Consider the following 13129-nt stretch of genomic DNA (forward strand, 5'->3'; position numbering starts at 1 on the left):
GCCCAGCTGAGGCTAGTGCATTTATGTGTGTGTGTGTGTGTGTGTGTGTGTGTGTGTATCTACAGATGTGTGTGTACCCACCATGCCTGTGTGTAACCACCACACCAGTGTGTACCTACCCACCAGTGTGTACCTTTGGGGCTTGAATGTGGGGTGTCTGTCCTCTCTCCTCCATCATAAAGGGTGTTGCCCACAGGCCATGCACAGCGGTTTCTCCCTTATGACTTCTGCAGAGATGCTCTCATGCATGAACTTCCATGTGGTGAGTGTGTGCCCTGTATGTCTGTTATATTAGCCCATCTTTTTCCTCAGAATGAAGTCCCCAGTCATCTATTAACCGGTGAAAGTGGTGAATCACCACTCTACTTCTCCCTCAGATCTCAGCCCAGTCCAGAGACCTCAAGGAACCCTCTTTCGTTCTCCAAGCATCCACTATCTCCCTCTTAGGTCCCCCTCCCCAGTACAGAGAGAATCAAGCCTTTTGACCCCTTCTCAATGATCCCCACTTTAGAGTGAAGACCTGATCCTCTTGTCCCCTGAACTGGACAGGGAACAGCCCCTCTTACCAGTCCATGGAGCCCAGAGTTGGCAGCGGCAGTGAGGGGCAGGTGGGGGTGATGGAAGAGCCAAGCTTTATAAAGGAGGCAACAGTCAGAGCCAGAGTGGGAGGTGAGAGACTCGGGCAGGGATGCTGCCAAGTCCTCACGGCCTCGGAAGCTTCTAGGATAATCCAGGAAACAGTGGCCCCCGGCTCTCCTGGGGGAGCGGTGGGACTGAGATCTAAGTCTCTGAGGTCTGCCAGGAAAGGAGGATTTCAGCTGGAAGAGGCAGCTGAGGGTGGGGGGTGGGGATCGGGGTGGGGAGGAGCAGGACATCCTTCCCTCCCCAGAGGTTGGCCAGGTGGTGGGAGAGGGACAAAAGTGGTTCTTTCAGGATGGAGGAAATGAGAGCATTGCCAGGGGAGAGAGCTGGGATGGCTGGAACTCTCCAAATTCCAACTCCCTCCTTTTGTTTCCTCCATGGACATGGTGGGAGAGAAAGAAGTACCACTTTTAAGACCTGACACACACACACACACACACACACACACACACACACACTCTCTCTCTCTCTCTCTCTCTCTCTCTCTCTCTCCCCTTCACATGGTCCCTCCCTGCAGAGCTCCCCAGCAGTCTTCCTGGCTACTCTGGCAGCTGAAGCGGGTCTCTCCTCCTCTGCTGAAGCCTTGTCCCTCCTCCCTTTCCTTTGTCTGCTTTTCAGTTACTTCTCAACTTGGAACAACCAGGAGGGTCCAAGAGAATTCACATTTTGGATCTGGGATCTCTCATTGTCAAATAGGGAGGGAAGACCCTCTCCCTGACTTAGGGTAGCATGGGGCAGCTTGGAATGGACAAGAGTTCACCTAGAACCAGAGGCAGAGCCCAGCCAAGAACTTTCATGGATAATTCAGGAATCCCAGAACTCCAAGAGAGTGAAGAGGCTGGGAACATGGCCTGGAAAGGGAGAAGGGGCCTGGAGGTGAATTTAGGTGGACCCCCATCATCCCCAACGAGTTACGTGAACTGAATTTCAGGCTAATAGGAGCATGTCCTGGAGCAGAGAGGGACAGAAGACCAGGAAGGGGAAAGCAGATGAAACAGGATAAGACTGGTTTCCCAAAGCACTCTGAAACTAGGAATTGTGACCCACATAGGAGAGTGGCCTGGAGACTTTTCTCGTGACCACATCCCATTCAGTCAGGGCATCTTCGCCCTGAACTCTTGTCCTGCTCCTCCCCCTACACCCCTAGAAATCTCTAGACTGAAGATTCCCAGTCCTCTCTTTAGCTTTGCAGTAATTATTCTGTAAAGGCCCCAACAGGTCCTTCCTCTACCCATTTCGGAGGTGAGAACATTGAGGCCCTTAAGAGCGTGAAAAAGCTCAGCAGAAAGCCACTCATCAGGCAGGAGAGAGTAGAGTGGTCGGGGGCTTAGGAGGCAGAGCTGCACCCTTTCCTTTAATCCCAGGGAAAATTAAGAGGACAGGGCGCGAGTACAACTCCCTGGGGGAGCCCAGGCGTCAGGACGGAGGCAGCCTCCAGGGAGGGGCTTCCCTGGCCCTCCCCACCTTCCAGCCCAGAAAATCAGAGTGAGGGGGGAAGCAAGGCGAGGAGACCACACAGGTGGAGTAAATAATGTTAATACGGAGCATTATCACTAGGGCATTTCCTCGTGGATAAATGTCTCAAATACCAAAGGATGCCTCCAAATTATAGTTAATTACAGAGTTGATTTGCATAAATTATAAGGTGAGCATACAAATTCTTTCAATCGGTTCCATATGCTTAGGTAGCAGGTCCAGTCCAAAATGGGAGAATCTTGTGGGGTGGGGGGTTGGGCAGAGGAAAAGGATGAAGCCCTTGGCCTGGACCTGCTGGCCCACACCCCTCCCCAGCTCTCTGATCAGTAAAGAGTGTGTGGAGACCCTGCCTGGTTGGCGGGGAGGGGCTTTCCCCGGATCCTGATTCACCTGGACCCTGTCTGGCAGGAGACCCCCTTACCTCCTCTCTATTTGCACCTTGGAACAAAGTGCTCTCCCACCACCAGTCATGAGGTAGGCAAGTGGTGGGGGCGGTGCCCAATGGGGCCTCAACCTACACGTCAGTGGTGGGACTCTGGAGCCCAGGCATTCAGAGGAAAGAGCCAGCAGGGTTCGGGGTAGATTCAAGCCCCTCTCTTGCTCTCAGCTCCCCCTGCAGCCACCCCCCCCCAGCTCCAGCTCACTCCCAGAGCCAACCTTCCAATCCCAAGTTTGATGTTGCCGCTGCCTGCACCTTCCAGGCGGCTCCTCAGAGGCTCAGACGCCCAGACTTTTGTCTCCAGTGCCTGGGCCCATTTCCTCTGCCCTCGCCTCCCAGCCCCACCTCCTCCCTCACCCACCTCTAGCTGCTAAGACTCTACTTCCTTCTCCAGCTCTCTAATTTGTCCCTCCCTCCCTCCTGGCCCCCATTCTCACCCAGAGGCCTGTCTCCCACTCTTCTCTCCACCTCTCTCCTCCTCCCCCATCCTCCCTCCCCCAGAGATCCCGGGTTGCCCCAACACTCAGCTGTCAACTTTGCTTTTTCCCTCCCATCAAGAGCTTTCTGCTGCCCAAGCTGCTTACCCTCCTGCCCTCAGATTTTCCTAACTCGTGCCATCCCCCAAATCCTTACTGTGTGTAGTTCTCTAATTTTTTCCATATACCCGCTCCAAAGGCAGAAGTTACTGGATTAGCTTGGGGGTGGGGGGAAGGAGGAGGCTGGGCTAAGGCCCCCAGATGTGCGCAGGTGAGAGTTTACCTGAGAGAGAGAGAGAGAGAGAAGAAAAGAATGAAGAAATAGCCTAAAATGGTTTTTGGTACTTGGTAAGTGTGGCCTAAATAGTTGTTGAATGAATGAGCGAATGAATGAGTTGGAAATGAGCACTGATCTGTGAAAATTCTAGACAGGTGCCAACTTGGTGACAGGAATTACTTTTTTTTTTTTTTCTGACAGAGCACAGCGAGGATTTATTAAGTGGTAGGTAGTTCGCTCTGAGGGGGACAGCGGGCCCACCTGGGTGAGTAGCTGCCAGGAATTGCTTCTCATTTGGATTATTTTTTAGGTCTCCAATGGGTTTTCTCCCACTTCTCTGCCCACCTACCCAAGGTGTCCCGCAGACCAATACCAGATTAATCATCTTGAAATGTCCCTCCACCTTGGCACACTTCACCTCAAACACGTCCAATTGGGGCTCTTCCCTGGTGGCGCAGTGGTTGAGAGTCCGCCTGCCGATGCGGGGGACACGGGTTCGTGCCCCGGTCCGGGAAGATCCCACATGCCGCGGAGCGGCTGGGCCCGTGAGCCATGGCCGCTGATCCTGCGCGTCCGGAGCCTGTGCTCCGCAATGGGAGAGGCCACAACAGTGAGAGGCCCGCGTACCGCAAAAAAAAAAAAAAAAAACAACACGTCCAATGGCTCCCCAATGCTAGCCATGACATTTAAGACCCTCCTACTGGGCCTCCCTCACCTTCCCAGTCTGCACTTGCAATGGTCTTTGTACAGAGCCTCCAGCCCAGCCCACTGGACTTAATCTTCACTAACTATGTCTAGCCTTCCTAGTTTGCTCCAACTATTTCCACCCCTGTCACCCCACCTGCCCTCAAGAAAGCTTCTCATCCTCCAAGCTCCAGCCTCACGCTTTCTCTATGAAGTCTTCTCTCACCAGCACGTCACTGGCTTGCTCCTGTGAACTTCCCTGGCACTGATTGTCATGTGCCCTGTTTCCACAGAGTTGTCTTATCTTCCCTACGGTCGGTAGGCTCCTGTAGGGCAGGAACCATATCCTTTTCATGCCACACAGTCCTTAGCTCAGCACCTTTCTTTGAGAAGGGGCAGATAGGGCACAGATGAGTGAATGGAAAAGTGCTTCCCTGGAATCAAAGCTTCCAGAAGCTCCTTAGGCGGGGAGGGTAATGGTGAAGGCAGAAACCTGGGTAGGGAGGGAAGACACAACAGAAGCCTTGACACCCAAAGATTCATGAAGGAACCGAGCCCAGCTTCCCCACCAGCTGTCCCATCACCTAGCCCCTCCCCCACTTGTGTGATGGAGGTTGAAGGACCTAGCAAGATGTCTGAGACATGAAGGGTTGGGGTGAGAGCTGGGAGAGAGTGAAGCGTTCTGCCCTGTCAGCCTGCTTGGAACAAAGAGTTGGAGGTTTGGGACAAAAGGAGCAAGGATAATGAGTGGGAGCTGGGAGAAAGGGCTGGCTAGACAGCAGCCATGGAGAAAAGAAGAGGCAGAAAAAGCAGAATCCTCTTTGTCCCTCTGTGGGCAGTTAAAATTCTTCTTACCAGGGTGGCAGGATCCTGATCATGTCATGCCTCAGCTCAAAATCGTTCAATAGCTCCCCATTCCTTGCAAGAGAAAATCTGTACCATTGGTCCTGGAATTTAAGCCCCATTTCCCCATCTGGTCTCAGCCTACCTTTCCAACCTCAACCCTCTCACTCCCTAGGCTCCAGCCACAGGGGGCTTCTACTCCATCCTATTGTTCATACAGTGTTACACCCTATAGTCTTCTTTGTCTGAAATGTTCTTCCCCATTTCTCTGCCTGTGAACTCCTATTGATCCTTCGAAGTCCAACTTATATGTCCCCCTCATCTATGAAGACTTCCCAGTTCTCCAAGTTACCCTTTTCTGTGTTCCTAGAGTTCTAACATATAGAGGCCTTAACACTGCCTGATGGGTGATACGATTAGTTGTGTGTGTGTGTGAGCTCATGAGCCCTTTGAGAGACTGGAGTTTTCTCTGTTCATCTTTGTATCCCCCCAGCATCTCGTACAATGACTAGTGCTGAGTGTGCAATAAATATGTGTTGCACTGAATTGAATTACACCCTTTGCAGAGAATGGGCTGCCAGGCCGGGGGTTGGTGGGCTCTCTATAAATCCTATTGTCGCAGCCATCCAGAGTTTGCCTCATGGGCATCAAGGTGTGGCACCAAAAGCACAAAAGCATGCCTTGACCCTTTGTCTTTCACCCCTCACTGTGCCCAGGGCCCTGTCAGGAATCCAAGATCAGGCTGGTGGACGAGGCTCACTGAGAGGTCCAGCATCCTGTGTCGTGGCCAGCCGGGCACTGCCACCAACCTGCAGCCAGGGTCACCCAGACAACCTCCAGCTGGATCCCACGAGAGGGAAATTAGAGGGGAGGGCTGGGATTCAGGAGCTGGCAGGCGAAATCTGACAGGGGAGGGGGAAGGCAGGCAGTGCCCTGGAAAGGGGGCCAGTCTCATTGTTGTGGTCTGTCTGAGAGATTCCTCCCCTTTTTAATTTGCTTCCTGATTGAGGGGTTGGCTCTGCCTGCCCAGCTCCCCAGTCATTATCTGCTGCCGGTGGCTCAGGTGCTGGCGAGCCTGGCATGGCCCCTAGGTTATTACCTGGAGCTCTGGGGGTGGCAGAGGGCTGCCCCTCTGGCCAGGGTGGGGGCCTGTCTGGAATTTGCCCTGATCCTACCACCCACAGGGCAGCCATCTTGACGCCTATCATAGTGGACATGCTCGCACAGCGGGGGCATGGGCTGCTTTTATGGGAGACAGCTGGTCCCAGGGGGACTTTAAAGTCTAGAATAAGCTTCATCTGTAAAGTCCCTACAATATTGATTCGGGAACCTGGGACATATAAGACGTGGGTGCTAAAGCACCCAAAGTCGGAGTCCTTCCCCAAAGGCTAGTGAAAGGTACTCAAGTTAGACATCAAGAAGAACTTCCCAGCCATGTTGAGAATGAGAAACAGAGGGCAGTGAAGCTTGGTGATTCCCACCCTGAATTCCCCCTGTTCTGCAGCATTCAGAAAACCAAGAGTCATAGAGGGGAAGGAGTATCATTGATCCGAGAACCTGTGACGACCAGAACCCAGAATCTAGAAACTCCCTATAGTGTGGGCGCAGGGGGCTCAGGCTCCTCACTGAGCACCCTGGAATATGACACCTCTGACCTCTGCCCAGTGTCCCTGAACACAGCCTAGAAACCTACAGGGGAGGGCACCCTGGCCTCTCCCTCTCTCTGAGTTCCCCAAAGCTCTGGCCCTTTGCCCCATCCCTGACTGGGCCTGTGGGCTTCAAGGACAGAAGACAATATCAAGAGAAACAGGAAGTGCTGAATTAGAGACATGAAGTTTGTTGTTTTAGAGGGCGCCCAGCGCCAAGCAGCGGTGCCAGGTTGGCAGCCGGGACCCTGGCATCTGCCTGCTCTCCAGGCAGCAGCTGCCCCTTCCCACCCTCGTTCAGGACCTCGGCAGGAGGACTCCCTGGAGAGGAAGGGAGTGGGGAGGTGGGGCATGGCAGGGAAGGGGTTAAACAAGGGATTCTTTTTTCCTTCACCAGCTGACTTTTTGCAGTGTTACCTCTGATTCATATTGGGCATCTAGTCACTCATTCGGCAGATGTTTGTAAGCGCCTGCTTTGTCCTAGGAACGTGCCGAGCACAGCCCCTTCCCCCTGTAGCTAACAGACTCCTTGCTGGAGGCAGGGGGTTTTGTTCATCGTTCCACACTCCCAGTGCCTGGAAAGGTAGGTGCCTGGCACACTATGAAGGCTTTATGAGTTTGCTGAATGGACTAACGGAAGGATGGATAGGTGGAAGGAAAGAAGGAGGGGACCCTTAGAATGAGTCTAGGAGGGTCCATGATTTTTCAGTCTACTGGACTTCTTAGTGGAGTCTAGGAGGGTCTTAGAATGAGTCTAGGAGGGTCCATGATTTTTCAGTCTACTGGACTTCTTAGTGGAGTCTAGGAGGGTCTTAGAATGAGTCTAGGAGGGTCCATGATTTTTCAGTCTACTGGACTTCTTAGTGGGGGCACCGGTGATCCACAGGTGTTCTCCTCCCCATCCTGGCTGCCCCAAATGAATCTTTTTATTTATTTATTTTTGCTGTACGCAGGCCTCTCACTGTTGTGGCCTCTCCCGTTGCGGAGCACGGGCTCCAGACGCGCAGGCTCAGTGGCCATGGCTCACGGGCCCAGCCGCTCCACGGCATGTGGGATCTTCCCGGACCGGGGCACGAACCCGTGTCCCCTGCATCGGCAGGCGGACTCTCAACCACTGAGCTACCAGGGAAGCCCCCAAATGAATCTTTGAGTCTTGACGCCAGTAGGTGGCCATTGTCCATTCTCTTGCCCAGATGCCACCTGGGAATTCAACTTCTAGGCTGCAATCAGAGAGGATGAGGAAGGAGGGCTGATCAGGAAACATGGGTGGTCCATGGGGTAAAGCCCACCAGGCCACGGCAGTCCCCTCCCTGGGCATCAAGGTGCTAGTGGTCTCCCAAGCCCGGAGCTGTTGGCCCTCCAGGGCCCTGGCGAGCCGCCCTCTGCCCAGGCTCCCCTGCTCCCTCCGTGGTGATACCAGGTAAGGCTTGGGGCATGGCAGAAGCTGAACTGAGAGCCACCCCACCTTGTTCCCGTGGCTACATCCCCCATCCACACCCAAGAGGTGAGATCCTGGGGCAGTTCACATCTGACAGTCTGGCATTGACTCATGCCAACGGCTTGGAAGCTGCAGTAATTAGAAGGGAAGAGGGAGAGAGGGGGAGAGAAGGAGTGCGAAGGCAAGCTCAGGAGAAACCTCTTGCCTGCCGCAGGGCAAACTACTTCAAACGAATTCGTTTCGCTCTTGTGAAACTGAAGACAATTTCCTTTTCTGTCATAAAACAAATTATTGCTCATCAGAAGTGCTGGGCTAGTCTCTCTCCCTCCTGAGGGTTTTCTCCTGCTCCCGTGCAGGGCCCCAGGTGGGCAGGAAGATGGGAGTGTCAGGGGAGGGGGCCCAGGGAACAGGAGGCACCTGAGGAGGGGCAGGGAAGGACGTGTGGAGAGATTAATGTCCCCACCAGGACTGAAACAGCACTCTGTCCTCCTTGTCAAGCTCTTCCACTGACCAGGGAAAGGCTCTGACCACCGGCATCAAAAGGGACTCTGGGGAGGTCATCTCACACCTCCTCCTGCCTCAGAGCCAGGCTGGAGAAGCTCCACTTCCTCCCTCAGGCACCTGTTCATGGGATGGAGGGGTGGGGACAGGAAAGGGAGGCCCAGAGAAGTTGAGGAACTTGCCAGAGATCACTCAGCAAATTAATTAATGGCAGATCCAGGATTAGAACCCAGTGGGTTCTCTTCCAGGCCAAGATTGGAGGATGCCTGGGGACTTTTGTTAGCACTTTATGACTTGGAATGGCTCCAGTGAGCCCATGGCACCCCAATACTACTGCCAGGCAAGTAGGGCTCAAGAAAGAGAGACCAGTGGAGCAGATTCCCTCCATCTCAACAACTGACCCCCAAAGCTGGCCTCCCCCATGCCTGGGTAGGAAGGAAACCTCACCTCTCTCAGCCTTTGCTTTGAGAAACTCTTCTAGGGAACCTCCTGTCAGACTCACCAGAGAAGCCATCAGGACTTTCTTTCCACCCCGCCGCTCCCCACTAAACTTTCATAACTCTTCCTTCCTCTTCTCTGCCCTGCTCCCTGGGCCAGAGCTCAGGGACACACCATCCTTATCTATGCTTTAGCTCCTGTCAGTTTTTTCCCATCACCTCCCTGATAATTGCCCTCCCTCACATCTTCCAGCCCTGCTCTCATGGACTTTTCTGGGAATTGGGAAAATATCAAGGTTCCTATCTCTGGGGTGTTTCTAATAGGGGTGGGGGGAGATCCAGGCCCCGTCCTCGGGGAACTCCTGGCTTACTTATGTAAGACCCAACGCACGCACCAGGAGAGACGCTGGCAGACTCTGGCTGAAAAAACAGGGGACACCAGGACTAGGGAGACAGGGCAAGGCAGAAAGGAGAACACATGGCCAGGTGAAGACCGACTCCCTGGAGAAGGAGGGGAAGGAATATGTGAGGAGATGTCTGGAGTAGAAAATCCAAGCCACAGAATTCTTGAAGATGAGGAGGAAGATGGGCCCAGATTGGGGAGGTATCATGATGCCTGGGAAGGGGCTAGGAGGCAGGACACGGGGTCACCGGGCAGCTGGGAGGGTCCAATATTAGCAGCCAGACATCTGTGGGGAACGAAGGGTTGGGGACAGCATTAAGGACAGAAGGGAGACAGGAGAAGTCCCCCTGTCCACTCTCTGCCCAGGCACATGCTCCTGACCGGCACTCCTCTGCTCCCAGGAGAAGTGGGGCCTGCCACCTGCCCAAGTTCCCCACCGGATGATACCCCTAAAAGTTCTTCCTTGTGTCCGACCACAATTCCCCTGGTGGCCAGTGGGGGCTTGGCAAGGAGAGGGGCGGGAGGGAGACTGCAAGCCACTGCCCCCACCTCACCCCACCCCCTACACTCCCACACCCCAAAAGTGGCTTCCCCGTGGCTGGGAGGGAGACAGGAAGGAGGAGGTGAGCAGAGGCCAGGGCTGGGAAAGGATCGTGTCTGGGCAAAGACTCTGGCTCATCGGACATGCCACGCTGGGGATCTGAGAATCCACGGTGGGAATGGGCCGGGCAGGCAGAACAAAGGATGAAAGGGAGGTTGTGTGGCCGGCTGGGACATACACACCCTCTGCTGACGTACTTCAGCGGCCGGTGACCTCAGCTGGCCGTCAGACCCCGTCTCATCACGCTGTTCCAGTGGGGTCCCCCTGCACCCAGCCCCCAAACAGGGCCTGAGAACATGAAGTCAGTTAGACTCCTGGAAGGACCTGCTATCAGGATGAGCTTGGGGAATTGACTTTCTAGAGATGAGTAGAATCAGAGGAGGGGATGTGGGAAGGTGAAGAGAAATGATGAGACTTAGAAGGAAAGTGGGCAAGCTGTGATATCGGTGCCCTCTGATTGAGGATCCAGCGTACCCACGATCAAGGATTCATGTCTATGTAAGCACCTGACAAGGACAGGGCAGGGCCCAACTTGGCCTGGGATACAGGAGATTTGGGTTAGACACCAAAAACTTCCTTGCTTTTGGTTAGTAGGACCATTAAGGGTCCGAATGCAGAACCCCACAGCCAATATTGAAAGCGTGGAATCAGGTCTCCTGTGCAAGGGCACATTGCTGCTTGGCTCCACAGCCAGTCAGGAGGGGACTCTGACCCTCCTGCCCCCAGCTCCTCTGGACCTACCTTAGCTCCCTGGGCCCCCCAAGGAAACCCACCTCTAGCACCTCACCAGTTCCCATGGCCCAGGATGGGAGGACTATGGTGTTAGGGTAGTGGCAGCCTCCCATTTACCCCACTCTGGGGAAGGAGTGGGCTCTTACCCAGAAGCCCCCCTCGTTGGGGACCTTATCTGCTTCTCTAAAGACCTCCCCACCACTGGAAGCCCTCACAGACTCTCAGGTGCAGCCAGACTTGCACGTGACCCCTGCCATCCCCACGTGCCCAGACATAGATGGATACATCTTCTCCTGCACACTTTCACATGCAATCACATAGATCCTCTGCCATGACACACATACACACACACGCACACACCCCTTCACTCATCCACCACTGAGAGGCTCATTCAGACTCAAACGCAGAAAGATGCTGTGGCGTCACCACTGAGAGGCTCATAGGTCATCACCCTCATAGGTCATCACCACTGAGAGGCTCATTCAGACTCAAACGCAGAAAGATGCTGTGGAGTCACTCCACTCCCCGTCTGCCCACAGCGACCACTCGTGCATGAGCCCACATACGGACCCCCCTCACTATGTGACTGTTACCTGCAGCAGTCAGATACACTCTCTTGCTGACACAGCGACCCTCACTCCAGAGGAGCCCTGCATTCATGTACCTCCATCCCACGCTGGCAGATCCTATAGTGAGCACCTGCTCTGTTCTGGGCACTGGGCTGGAGGCAGATCCAATATGGCTCCCCGAGGAATCTGTTCACAAGGTGATAGGAGACTCGGACCAATAAACAGATTGTTGCAAAGCAGTGTGTTAAGGGCGGCAGGGGCGTAAGCACCAAGTACTATGGGGACTTTTACCCAGTCTTGGGAGTCCAAAGAGGCTTCCCACATAAAGTGACATCTTTCCCACGCTCAGATGCACCCCTGCTAAAGGCTCAGGGCTTCACAACCATCACGAGGTAGGTATTAATAGCCCCATTTTACAGGAGAGAAAACTGAGGCTCAAATAAGTCAGAGCACAGTCATGCAGCTGGTAAAGTAATGGAACACAGACTCTAACCCGGAGCTGCTTGACTCAGAGCCTAGGTGCTCATGGTCACCATTAAACTGCCCCCATCGGGAACTTGAACTTTCAGGCTCTCAGGCCCTCACCTACTCTCTAGAGCCATTCAGCAACCCTCCTAATGCCACCCAGACCCCTCAAGCCCCAATCTTCGTGTACACACACAGGCCCACCCTCCAGCCCACTGCTCTCACGGGTCTTCCCTCCCAGGAGACAGGGCCACTTGTCACTAGAGGAGCCATAATAGGCAGGTGCTGAAGCTGCTGCTGGAGCTTTCGAGCAGGCAGAAAAGGGAGGGAGGAGAAGGGTTCCTGAGGCAGGGGGCTTGGGCGCTGGCACGGGGGAGGAGGGAGGGGGCTGGCTCCACTGCCCTCTCCACTCTGCAGGTGTAATTAGCCCTGGCAGATGAAAGGGCGTCTTTGAAAGCGGGCGAGATCCTTGTCTGTCAGCAGGGCGCTCTGGGTGGCATCGGCAGCTTATCCTGAAACCACACACGGCACCAGAGTCGGGCTGTCTGGGCGCTACCCAGGAGGCAGGGAGGCAGACCCCAGGGGCGTGGGCCCTTGACTCCCCACTCCCCAGTCTCTCGGCCCTGGGCTCCCTGCCTCTTTGGGCAGGAACTTCTCAGAACCAAGAATCCTCCAGAACCTGGCGATGCCAATCCCAATAGGCTGATGCCCCATCCCTGGGGCCTGAGGGGATAGAGTACTTCTTCCCCTCCCCCACCAAGCTGGACAGCAGGCCAAGAACAATGGCTCTAGGCAGCCCTTTCATCCTGAGATCTCAAAGCGCTGTCTAATTAACCCCACCCAGGTCAGGGACTTCTTCTGAGTCCCTTTGGAGGGGTGTGGTGGGGGACCAGCAGTTCCCAGATCCCATCCTGGATAGAAGCCCTGAGAGGACAAGGTCTCCCAGAGTGTTCATCCTGTTTGGGACCTGGAGGTGCTGAAAGGGATCTCAGGGGAGCCTGAGTTTGAGACCTAAAGGGGATAATCTCTGATACATCCCATCCCACCCCTCACAGACAGGTTCAAACTCAAGCAAAGGATGAATCTCACAAACATGTGGGGTGAAACAGGCCATATACAAAAGAGTACACAGTACACAACTGCATTTATATGAAGGTGGAAAATCCGCAGAAAAACGGTATATGCTCTTTGAGGTCAGAATATTCTGTTACTCTTGGGTGGGGTAGTAACTGGAGGGGACACAGCGAGGGCTTTGGGGTGGTGGTCATGTTCTGTTCCTTGAGCTGCGTGCTGGTTACCCAAGTGTGTTCACTTGGTGAACTTTCACTTCATTTTTAATTTGTGATTTACTTATGTCATATACTTACGGCCCCTTTCTATATGCATCTCATAGTCCAATAAATGTTTACATTAAAATATTTTTACATGTCAAGCCAAAACTTTGCTTTATGATTCCTTGAAGGGGCTCTCATATCTGTCTCTTTCCTCAGCTGGAAGATC

Source organism: Leucopleurus acutus (assembly GCF_964270905.1).
Source record: "Leucopleurus acutus genome assembly, chromosome: 19".
Classification (NCBI taxonomy): Eukaryota; Metazoa; Chordata; class Mammalia; order Artiodactyla; family Delphinidae; genus Leucopleurus; species Leucopleurus acutus.